We start from the raw sequence: 12,433 nt of genomic DNA, 5'->3' as shown, positions 1-12,433 counted from the left end.
CGCGGGCGGGCGGGCGACGTTGAGACGACCACCCGCCCCGAGTGGGTGGCCTCGTCCCGCGACCTCTGGCGGTGGGTGTGGGCATGGGACATGGACCCTGTGAGAAAGCCTCGCCGGATAAATAACCTCACAAACGTGGACGCCCGCTGGATGTGGAGCTGAGTGGATTTGCCAATGCCTGGTACCAGCGGTTTCAAGATTGGCCTTCGTGAAGGACGCTACTGAGGAGTTGGAGGCGGTCGCCCTCCAGCGAAAACGGAGCTCAACAACGAACATAGCGCCGGGCCGCTAAAACAGCGAGTTGGCACAGTAGGGGGGCACAGGTGGTACATCTGCCAGTCACCGCAGTTGGTCAACTCCTGGGTCTGTCCCGTGACCTGCCGGCAGAGAGCCTTCGACATTTTACATGGCCTCAAAGTGCACCTCGCCTGGCAAAAGCGCTGTTGTGACGTCATCGCCAGTTAGTGGTGTATGGCGGTTGTTGAACCATACTCATCGGTTCTTTCGGTAAAGTCAGGTATGTAGAAATAAAATTAAATAGATCACGACCCTACGAACTGAACACAAGCGCTCGTCCTCAGGTGAAAATGGCGTAAACCACACAGCGAGGGAACACACAAAGGGACATCGCATACAGAGCACACCGACAACGGCAAACTGCACGGAGGCAAATACAGCAAGACGATTTGTAGACGCGAACTCGGCAAACCTTAGAAACATAATGCGATGCAACCCAGTCGGCCAACAACACAGTGAGACACTAAACCTGGTTGACCACGTATTTCAAAAGACTGCTACATCTTGTGTTCATCTTCTAGGTTGAACACACCAACGTAAACAGACTCGTGAACAGACACGAGGTACAAGGTAGCAGAGATATATCCACAGAGAAGACGTCCCGGCGTCAAGAGGCGTCCAGGGTGAGTATGTAAGCTGGAACATATGACCACCAGAGGGCACCACGAAACTACATGTCACGTGGTGAGGGTGACGTCGTGGATAGTATCTGGGGGTCCCGCTTCGTGCCGCGAGACTTCCCGAAATGACACGTTTATTATTTCCCTTTAGGGAAAAAACATGATACTATGTAGTTTATACGTTAGTTGTTTACGTGGTGGTTTAGTTACTGCAGCTACATACTATTAACATTCCTTCCCTTTATTAATGCTACCCCTATCCCCTCCCTTTGATGCTGCTAATCCTGCATAATGCACGGGCATAATATGACTTTAAACCCCCCGCCCACCTCGAAACGCATTTCACAAATAGTACTAATCGCATATCTGCATTTCCCATAAATATGCTAAATTCCTCTTGATATGCAAATTATTTTGTCAAGGCGCTCTTTCCCTCCATCCCAGCTTAAATAGACGCTCCAAGCCTGGGGTGTGTCATTCAGACTCTGTCTTTTCGACAGACCTGTTCTTCACCTGAGGATGGCTGCTTGCGTTGTGGCCGAAAAGTCGTGAGAATTATTTTATTATGTTTAATTTTTTATTATTTCCATTCTACGTGACTTTACCGAAAGAACCAAGAAGATGAATCCCTGCAGTCACGAAAGCTTTAAATCTAAAAAAAAACTACGTTGTTAAATTCTCCAGTTTTTTATTTGGCCAATTTTTCATGAACAATCGACTTCCTATCCTATTTCGTTTGTTTCTCAATCCGCTTGTCCTAGTGAGGGTCATTGCGGCAGCATGTTCGGTAGGGCGGTCCAGACTTCTCTTTCCCTGGCGATAGACTCTAGCTCTTCCCGGGGGATTCCCAGGCGTTTCCAGGCCAGCTGAGCAACTTGGTTCCGCCAGCGTGTCCTGGGCCGGCCCTGGGGTCTTCGTCCAGTAGGACATGCCCGAAAGAGCTCCAGACGAGTCTATCGGGGGACATCCTCAATTGGCTCCTCTCGATCCTGAGGTTAGGGTTATAGGGTTAGGGTTATAGGGTTAGAGGGTTATAGGGTTAGGGTTATAGGGTTAGGGTTTTAGGGTTATAGGGTTATAGGGTTATAGGGTCAGGGGTTAGGGTTATAGGGTTAGGGTTATAGGGTTAGGGGTTAGGGGTTAGGGGTAGGGTTAGGGGTTAGGGGTTAGGGTTAGTGGTTAGGGTTAGGGGTTAGGGTTAGTGGTTAGGGTTTAAGGTTAGGGGTTAGGGTTAGGGGTTAGGGTTTGGGGTTAGGGGTTAGGGTTTAGGATTAGGGGTTAGGGGTTAGGGGTTAGGGTTAGGGTTTAAGGTTAGGGGTTAGGGTTAGGGGTTAGGGTTTGGGGTTAGGGGTTAGGGGTTAGGGTTAGTGGTTAGGGTTAGGGGTTAGGGTTAGTGGTTAGGGTTTAAGGTTAGGGGTTAGGGTTAGGGGTTAGGGTTTGGGGTTAGGGGTTAGGGTTTAGGATTAGGGGTTAGGGGTTAGGGGTTAGGGTTAGGGGTTAGGGTTAAGGGTTAAGAGTTAGGGGTTAGAGGGTTAGAGGGTTAGAGGGTTAGGGTTAGAGGGTTAGGGTTAGGTTAGGGTTGGGTTAGGGTTAGGGTTTAGGGGTTAGGGTTAGGGGTTAGGGTTATAATAATAATAGTTCAATTTGTAACGCGCGCAAATTTGCAGACGTAGTGGCCGCAACTCAGAGGCACGGAGCCAAGCTCGGAGTCGCTCAAAAGCATGATTGTAGAGGTGAGTTTTTAAGTCTCTCTTGAAGGAGGCGATTGAGGTGATGCTGCGAATGTGCAGAGGGATATCGTTCCAGACTGTTGGGGCTGCCACCGAGAAGTGGCGCATAGACATGACCATCCTGGATCTTGGTATCAAGAGGAGGTCGTGAGTCGTGCTGCGCAGGCATCTGCCGTGTGCTGAGCTGCAAGTTGTCAATAATGAAGAAAGGTACGGCGGGCAGGCGGATATGAAGGCATTGTGGCAGAGGCAGGCGGTCTTGTATGTGACCCTACTGGCGATGGGTAGCCAGTTGAGAGCACGGAGACAAGCTAGTGAGTCGAGACGGGGATGAGTGTGGGCAATGACGACGCGTGCCAGGTTATTTTGTAGTCTTTGAAGTTTCTTTAGGTTGCCAGCGGAGGTCCGGACTAGGACGGAGTTGCAATAGTCAAGGCGAGACCCAACTATGCAACATGCCAATGTGTTGGCAATTTCAGTAGAGATGAGAGGACGTATGTGTCTAAGAGCAATCAGGTGAAAGTTACATAGGCTGATGATATGGTTGGTTTGACGGTCGAAGGATAAAGTTGAATCTAGGATGACACCGAGGTAGCTGAAGTAGTCGGTGAACTTGATGCTGTGACCGAAGATGTGTATGTGTGTGGGGAGTGCTGCTGAATTGAGACGTTGCTTGGTACCTAACATGATGGCCACTGACTTTTTCGGATTAAGGGCTAGGTTGTGTGCAGGGTTAGGGTTAGGGTTAGGAGTTATGGTTAGGGGTTAGGGTTAGGGTTTAGGGTTAGGGTTTAGGGTTAGGGGTTAGGGTTAGGGTAGGGTTAGGGGTTAGGGGTTTGGGGTTAGGGTTAGGGGTTAGGATTAAGGGTTAGGGGTTGGGGTTTGGGGTTAAGGGTTAGGGGTTAGGGTCAGGGTTTAGGGTTAGGAGTTAGGGATTAGAGGTAGGGATTAGGGTTAGGGATAGGGTTAGGGCTCGATTATTCCGACTCACGACTCTCTGGCACATCTGGCAAAAACATTACCAAGCTGCAGCGTGTACAACATTCTTTGGCAGGTGTCATGACGAGTACTGCAAAATCCGACCATGTCTGTCCAGTGCTCACCGAACTGCATTGGCTTCCTGTTGCTGAACTCCTACATTATAAGGTTGCACTCATTACATACAAAAAGCGCTTGCCACAAATGAACCACAATACCTTGCTGATATCATCAATGAGCATAAACCATCACGCAAACTCTGGTCATCTTCGCAGCAGCTTTTGGCTAGTCATCGAATAAAGACGGTCTCTGCATTGCACGCTTTCAGATGCACTTCTGCATCCGTCTGGAATGTTTTTCCTTCCGATATTAGGAAGTCACTGGAGCTACGCATTTTTAAATCCTTTATATTAAGTTCACTTGCTTGCTTGCGCGCTTACGACCGTGCAAATCTTTCGGCCGTTGTTTACCCACTTCCCGTGATCCAATCGAGCTGACATTTTGCACACAGACTCGTTGTGCGTGACAATTAATTTTCGTGAAAATTTTTTTCAAAAATTTTACACTTTTTAGGAAAATTTTTTTATATGTAATTACCAATTGCTTAATGGTGGCAAGCTATCATCTGACCCATAGGTGGCAGCCATCTCAAGCCAGAGGACGAGAGGACTCTAGCCGCCACGCAAATAAAGGGGGTTAACTTGTTTAAACCTATATTGAAAATGAATTTTCTTTAGCACTGCTTTTTGTGCTTAGTTTGTTGTCCTCTCCCCGCACCTCCGATGAGCATGGTTGGCTCTGCACGGTGTGAAAGAAGTTAAACATACACACCATCATGGACACTCGCTAAATAACCTAACCATCATGGACACTCGCTAAATAACATAACCAACATGGACACTCGCTAAATAACCTAACCAACATGGACACTCGCTAAATAACCTAACCAACATGGACACTGGCTAAATGACCTAACCAACATGGACACTTGCTAAATAACTTAACCAACATGGACACTCGCTAAATAACCTAACCAACATGGACACCCGCTAAATAACCTAACCAACATGGACACCCGCTAAATAACCTAACCAACATAAACACTCGCTAAATAACCTAACCAACATGGACACTCACTAAATAACTTAACCATCATGGACACTCGCTAAATAACTTAACCATCATGGACACTCACTAAATAACCTAACCAACATTGACACTCGCTAAATAACTTAACCATCATGGACACTCGCTAAATAACTTAACCATCATGGACACTCGCTAAATAACCTAACCAACATGGACACTCGCTAAATAACTTAACCACCATGGACACTCGCTAAATCACCTAACCAACATGGGCACTCGCTAAATCACCTAACCAACATGGACACTCGCTAAATAACCTAACAAACATGGACACTCGCTAAATAACCTAACCATCATGGACACTCGCTAAATAACCTAACCAACATGGACACTCGCTAAAATAACTTCACCAACGTGGTGCTGTAGCGCCACCGTGTGGTCACGTGGTACCACTGCAGTGCCTGGCGCGGTGACAGCAGCAGTGGCACTGTGCGGCGTCTTCACGGCTTCATTGCCGCCAACCGCGCTTGGGACTAACGCCAGGACGCCACAGCAGCAGCGACTCAACTGCGGGGAATGCGCGGGGTGACGTCTGACAGCGGCAACTGCTGGCGTACTGTGTTGGCCTATACTGCACTTGTCCACCAGATAGCAGACGTAACCACGAATTGAATACTTGTGGTACTAAATCTTGTCCACCAGAGAGCACACGTAACACGTCCAGCGCCAGTAAAAAAACGAAACTGCGGCCGATTTGCACCGCAATTCTTTATTTCTTCACGGATTTTCAAGTAACACACTACTGCATTGACATCCCAAGCTGTCCTATACGTTAACACCGTTGAATATTTAGTGAACTTCGGTGCTGAAATAGTGATACGCACTGCATTCCCAAACAGTGCGCTTCAAATCGGCAACAATCACACCCATCATCGACTTCAATGCAAAATGCCGCCCCGGTTCCACAAGTCCCACAAGCAAGTGGTGTATGCCCTTCGACTCTACTTGACAGAGTCGAGTCATATACGATTCAACTCATCTCGCTGAGACGCGTTTAAATGCATACTTGAGGCATCTCACTTGCAACCCTAAGAAGTCTTAATTCCAAAGCAGGAGTCTCAATTCCAAATCTTGGAGTTCCGATTCTTCATTCGGCAATGTGAACACCAAGGAAGTGGTTGTGGGGCTCCCGGAAATGGAATCGGGACTTCCAAAATAATCCATATACCCTGTTAGCCCAGTCAGGGTTATGATTAACGGTCAGGGTTAGGGGTCAATGAGAAGTGAATTCCTCCATTGAATTTAGTCTTACAATGCTGTATATGAAATAAAAACTGGGGAATTTAAAATGTATATTTTTTCTGCGTGAAAAAAAATCGACTTAGCAGTCAAATACACTAAACGCATGTGGAGGGAAAAAGCCACACGACCATGGGGAGAACATTCAAACTACAAATATACAGCAGGTGTGAGGGACGGGGTTGAACCTACGACCTCCTGTATACCAGGCAATGTAGTTACAATCTTGTAATTGTGAATTCCTCCGTTTACGTTAGTCTCACTACGTGATGGATGAAACAAAAACTGTAAAATTAAACGTAAACAAAGATCCTACTAACAGCCTGACTACAAAAACCTAATCGAACCAGTCAAACGGCTCTCCCTAAAACCTTCTGCTACTAGACCACCCAGATTATATGGTCTTCCTAAGATCCATAAAGAAGGTACTCCACTTCGGCCCATCGTTTCCACTATCAACTCACTCACCTACAAACTGGCCCGTTTTCTGTCTGATACTTTGTTCCATACACTGCCAAGACTACCTCAGCAGTACATAACTCAGCTCACTTGGTCTCTCTCATCAAGGGCATTTCACTCTCCCCAGATGATTTTCTCGTCAGCTTTGATGTAGTTTCTCTGTTCACCAAGGTTCCCGTGCCTGACACCTTAGCAATAATTGAGGATTTAGTTCAACATGGACTGAATCCTGATGTTCCTACTCTGGTTAGGCACTGCTTTACCAACACTTACTTCACCTGGAATAGTACTTTCTACAAACAAAATGAAGGTACCCCCATGGGTTCCCCCCCCTTACCACCAGTGATAGAGAATGTTTTCATGGAGAAATTTGAAACAGATGCCATCCAAACATCCACCCTACGTCCTTTCTTGTGGAAGAGATATGTAGATGACACTTTCGTCATTTGGCCACATGGCCTGCCAGCATTGAACCAATTTCTCAACCACATTAATTCCATACACCCATCCATCAAATTCATCATGGAAGTGGAGAAGGATGGTAAGCTACCATTTCTGGATGTTTTACTTGAGAAGAGACCTGATGGCTCATTGGGACACTCTGTCTACAGGACAGCCACCCACACAGATTCCTATTTGAAACCTGATTCCCACCACCATCCGGCACAGAAGAATTCCCTCATCAAAACATAGATTTGACGTCACAGCTCACTTGCCGTGCAAAAAATGCATTATTGAGCTCTCCCCCCCCGCCCCAAAACAAAATAAGTGTATTTTTATAATGTTTGCATGGTGTATAGTCTGGAAAGTACCCACATGGCAAATTTCAAGTTTGTTGCATGTCGGGAAGTACGCTAAACATTTTGAACAGACACACATAATCACAACTTTGCCTTTTATATACATGGAGAAGATGTGATGTATTATGGAAGTGTAGGAGATTGAATAGAAAATACACGTTACATGGAGTTACTAAACATTTTTAAAATATGAAGAACACAGGTGCTGAGAGAAATGAGAAAGGGGGAGAGATACTAATGAAGGAAGCGGCACTGTAGATGTCATGAACGAGGGCCCAGTCGAGGCGTGGTGGTGAACGAGAGGCGTGACAGGCGGCTAAAGGATGATTGATGGGCAGGCGCGTGCGGGGCGAGACGTCACGTGGGGGGGGGGGGCGTCGGCAGGGGGGGGGGGACGCCCCGCGCAGAGCGCCGCGGGTCACGTGACGGTGGCTCGTCTGGGCGCCGCGTGGAGGACGCCGTGGTTCTTGTGGCCTCGTTGAATTCGTCTTCAACTACCGATCACCAGCTGGTCCATGTGGCTTACCAGCTCAACAAGGTGGACTACAGCTGGTCCACGTGGCTTACCAGCTCCTCAAGGTGGATCACCAGCTCCTCAAGGTAAGTTACCAGCTCATTCGGTGGAATTTTTTCGTCAAACACAAAGTTACGAGGCCTGTCTTGTGTTTAGAGTTAGTAACATCTAGACTCGTAGACCGTCGCCTTTTAAAGTTTAACATTAAAGCTATTTTAAGCGCAAAATCCTCTGATTGTTTTTCATTGTAGTGAGGCGAGGAGGAGGCTGTAACACATCCCCAAGAGGGATGAAGTTTAACATCGTGCATCAACACGTGTTGAGATTGCAGCCTGGGTGGTGATTATCCACAGCCTACGCTTAATTTAGGCGAGTCCATGCTCGTTGAATATAGATTTTTTTGCGAGGGTTTTAAAAAATATACTTCCCTACGATCGTTTTGTTCATTTTGTGTAATCTGACAGTGATTGTCAACCTTAACCCCCCCCCCTCCAAAAAAAAAAATCACGTTTTTACCTCCAAATCACGTTTTTGCCTCCAAATCACGTTTTTGCCCTCCAAATCACGTTTTTGCCTCCAAATCACGTTTTTGCCTCCAAATCACGTTTTTGCCCTCCAAATCACGTTTTGCCTCCAAATCACGTTTTTGCCTCCAAATCACGTTTTTGCCTCCAAATCACGTTTTTGCCCTCCAAATCACGTTTTGCCTCCAAATCACGTTTTTGCCCTCCAAATCACGTTTTTGCCTCCAAATCACGTTTTTGCCTCCAAATCACGTTTTTGCCCTCCAAATCACGTTTTTGCCTCCAAATCACGTTTTTGCCTCCAAATCACGTTTTTGCCCTCCAAATCACGTTTTTGCCTCCAAATCACGTTTTTGCCCTCCAAATCACGTTTTTGCCTCCAAATCACGTTTTTGCCTCCAAATCACGTTTTTGCCTCCAAATCACGTTTTTGACCTCCAAATCACGTTTTTGCCTCCAAATCACGTTTTTGCCTCCAAATCACGTTTTTGCCCTCCAAATCACGTTTTTTGCCCTCCAAATCACGTTTTTGCCTCCAAATCACGTTTTTGCCCTCCCAATCACGTTTTTGCCTCCAAATCACGTTTTTGCCTCCAAATCACGTTTTTGCCCTCCAAATCACGTTTTTGCCCTCCAAATCACGTTTTTGCCTCCAAATCACGTTTTTGCCTCCAAATCACGTTTTTGCCCTCCAAATCACGTTTTTGCCTCCAAATCACGTTTTTGCCCTCCAAATCACGTTTTTGCCTCCAAATCACGTTTTTGCCTCCAATCACGTTTTTGCCTCCAAATCACGTTTTTGCCTCCAAATCACGTTTTTGCCTCCAAATCACGTTTTTGCCTCCAAATCACGTTTTTTGCCTCCAAATCACGTTTTTGCCTCCAAATCACGTTTTTCCCTCCAAATCACGTTTTTGCCTCCAAATCACGTTTTTGCCTCCAAATCACGTTTTTGCCTCCAAATCACGTTTTTGCCTCCAAATCACGTTTTTGCCTCCAAATCACGTTTTTGCCCTCCAAATCACGTTTTTGCCTCCAAATCACGTTTTTCCCTCCAAATCACGTTTTTGCCCTCCAAATCACGTTTTTGCCTCCAAATCACGTTTTTGCCTCCAAATCACGTTTTTGTCCTCCAAATTACGTTTTTGCCTCCAAATCACGTTTTTGCCCTCCAAATCACGTTTTTGCCTCCAAATCACGTTTTTGCCTCCAAATCACGTTTTTGCCTCCAAATCACGTTTTTGCCTCCAAATCACGTTTTTGCCTCCAAATCACGTTTTGCCTCCAATCACGTTTTTGCCTCCAAATCACGTTTTTGCCCTCCAAATCACGTTTTTGCCTCCAAATCACGTTTTTGCCTCCAAATCACGTTTTTGCCCTCCAAATCACGTTTTTGCCTCCAAATCACGTTTTTGCCTCCAAATCACGTTTTTGCCTCCAAATCACGTTTTTGCCTCCAAATCACGTGTTTGCCTCCAAATCACGTTTTTGCCCTCCAAATCGACGTTTTTGCCCTCCAAATCACGTTTTGATGGTTTGCCTCCAAATCACGTTTTTGCCTCCAAATCACGTTTTTGCGCCAATCACGTTTTTGCCTCCAATCACGTTTTTGCCTCCAAATCACGTTTTTGCCCTCCAAATCACGTTTTTGCCTCCAAATCACGTTTTTGCCTCCAAATCACGTTTTTGCCCTCCAAATCACGTTTTGCAAGTTTTGCCTCCAAATCACGTTTTGCCTCCAAATCACGTTTTTGCCTCCAAATCACGTTTTTGCCTCCAAATCACGTTTTTGCCTCCAAATCACGTTTTTGCCTCCAAATCACGTTTTTGCCTCCAAATCACGTTTTTGCCTCCAAATCACGTTTTTGCCTCCAAATCACGTTTTTGCCTCCAAATCACGTTTTTGCCCTCCAAATCACGTTTTTGCCTCCAAATCACGTTTTTTGCCCTCCAAATCACGTTTTTGCCTCCAAATCACGTTTTTGCCTCCAAATCACGTTTTTGCCTCCAAATCACGTTTTTGCCTCCAAATCACGTTTTTGCCCTCCAAATCACGTTTTTGCCTCCAAATCACGTTTTTGCCTCAAATCACGTTTTTGCCCTCCAAATCACGTTTTGCCTCCAAATCACGTTTTTGCCCTCCAAATCACGTTTTTTGCCTCCAAATCACGTTTTTGCTCCAATCCGTTTTTGCCTCCAAATCACGTTTTTGCCTCCAAATCACGTTTTTGCCTCCAAATCACGTTTTTGCCTCCAAATCACGTTTTTGCCTCCAAATCACGTTTTTGCCTCCAAATCACGTTTTTGCCTCCAAATCACGTTTTTGCCCTCCAAATCACGTTTTTGCCTCCAAATCACGTTTTTGCCTCCAAATCACGTTTTTGCCTCCAAATCACGTTTTTGCCTCCAAATCACGTTTTTGCCCTCCAAATCACGTTTTTGCCTCCAAATCACGTTTTTGCCCTCCAAATCACGTTTTTGCCTCCAAATCACGTTTTTGCCTCCAATCACGTTTTTGCCTCCAAATCACGTTTTTGCCTCCAAATCACGTTTTTGCCTCCCAAATCACGTTTTTGCCTCCAAATCACGTTTTTGCCTCCAAATCACGTTTTTGCCCTCCAAATCACGTTTTTGCCTCCAAATCACGTTTTTGCCTCCAAATCACGTTTTTGCCTCCAAATCACGTTTTTGCCCTCCAAACCGTTGCCGTTTTGCCTCCAAATCACGTTTTTGCCTCCAAATCACGTTTTTGCCTCCAAATCACGTTTTGCCCTCCAAATCACGTTTTTGCCTCCAAATCACGTTTTTGCCTCCAAATCACGTTTTTGCCCTCCAAATCACGTTTTTGCCTCCAAATCACGTTTTTGCCCTCCAAATCACGTTTTTGCCTCCAAATCACGTTTTTGCCCTCCAAATCACGTTTTTGCCTCCAAATCACGTTTTTGCCTCCAAATCACGTTTTTGCCTCCAAATCACGTTTTTGCCCTCCAAATCACGTTTTTGCCTCCAAATCACGTTTTTGCCTCCAAATCACGTTTTTGCCTCCAAATCACGTTTTTGCCCTCCAAATCACGTTTTTGCCTCCAAATCACGTTTTTGCCTCCAAATCACGTTTTTGCCTCCAAATCACGTTTTTTGCCCTCCAAATCACGTTTTTTGCCTCCAAATCACGTTTTTGCCCTCCAAATCACGTTTTTTGCCTCCAAATCACGTTTTTGCCTCCAAATCACGTTTTTGCCTCCAAATCACGTTTTTGCCTCCAAATCACGTTTTTGCCTCCAAATCACGTTTTTGCCCTCCAAATCACGTTTTTGCCTCCAAATCACGTTTTTGCCCTCCAAATCACGTTTTTGCCCTCCAAATCACGTTTTTGCCTCCAAATCACGTTTTTGCCTCCCAAATCACGTTTTTGCCCTCCAAATCACGTTTTTGCCTCCAAATCACGTTTTTTGCCCTCCAAATCACGTTTTTGCCCTCCAAATCACGTTTTTGCCTCCAAATCACGTTTTTGCCCTCCAAATCACGTTTTTTGCCTCCAAATCCGTTTTTGCCTCCAAATCACGTTTTTGCCTCCAATCACGTTTTTGCCTCCAAATCACGTTTTTTGCCCTCCAAATCACGTTTTTGCCTCCAAATCACGTTTTTTGCCTCCAAATCACGTTTTTGCCTCCAAATCACGTTTTTGCCCTCCAAATCACGTTTTTGCCCTCCAAATCACGTTTTTGCCCTCCAAATCACGTTTTTGCCCTCCAAATCACGTTTTTGGCCTCCAAATCACGTTTTTGCCTCCAAATCACGGTTTTTGCCTCCAAATCACGTTTTTGTCCTCCAAATCACGTTTTTGCCCTCCAAATCACGTTTTTGCCTCCAAAATCACGTTTTTGCCCTCCAAATCACGGTTTTGCCTCCAAATCACGTTTTTGCCTCCAAATCACGTTTTTGCCCTCCAAATCACGTTTTTGCCTCCAAATCACGTTTTTGCCTCCAAATCACGTTTTTGCCTCCAAATCACGTTTTTGCCCTCCAAATCACGTTTTTTGCCTCCAAATCACGTTTTTTGCCTCCAAATCACGTTTTTGCCTCCAAATCACGTTTTTGCCCTCCAAATCACGTTTTTGCCTCC

Source organism: Lampetra planeri, chromosome 44, assembly GCF_965212315.1.
Source record: "Lampetra planeri chromosome 44, kcLamPlan1.2.h2, whole genome shotgun sequence".
Taxonomy (NCBI): Eukaryota; Metazoa; Chordata; class Hyperoartia; order Petromyzontiformes; family Petromyzontidae; genus Lampetra; species Lampetra planeri.
This window is presented reverse-complemented; position numbering follows the sequence as displayed.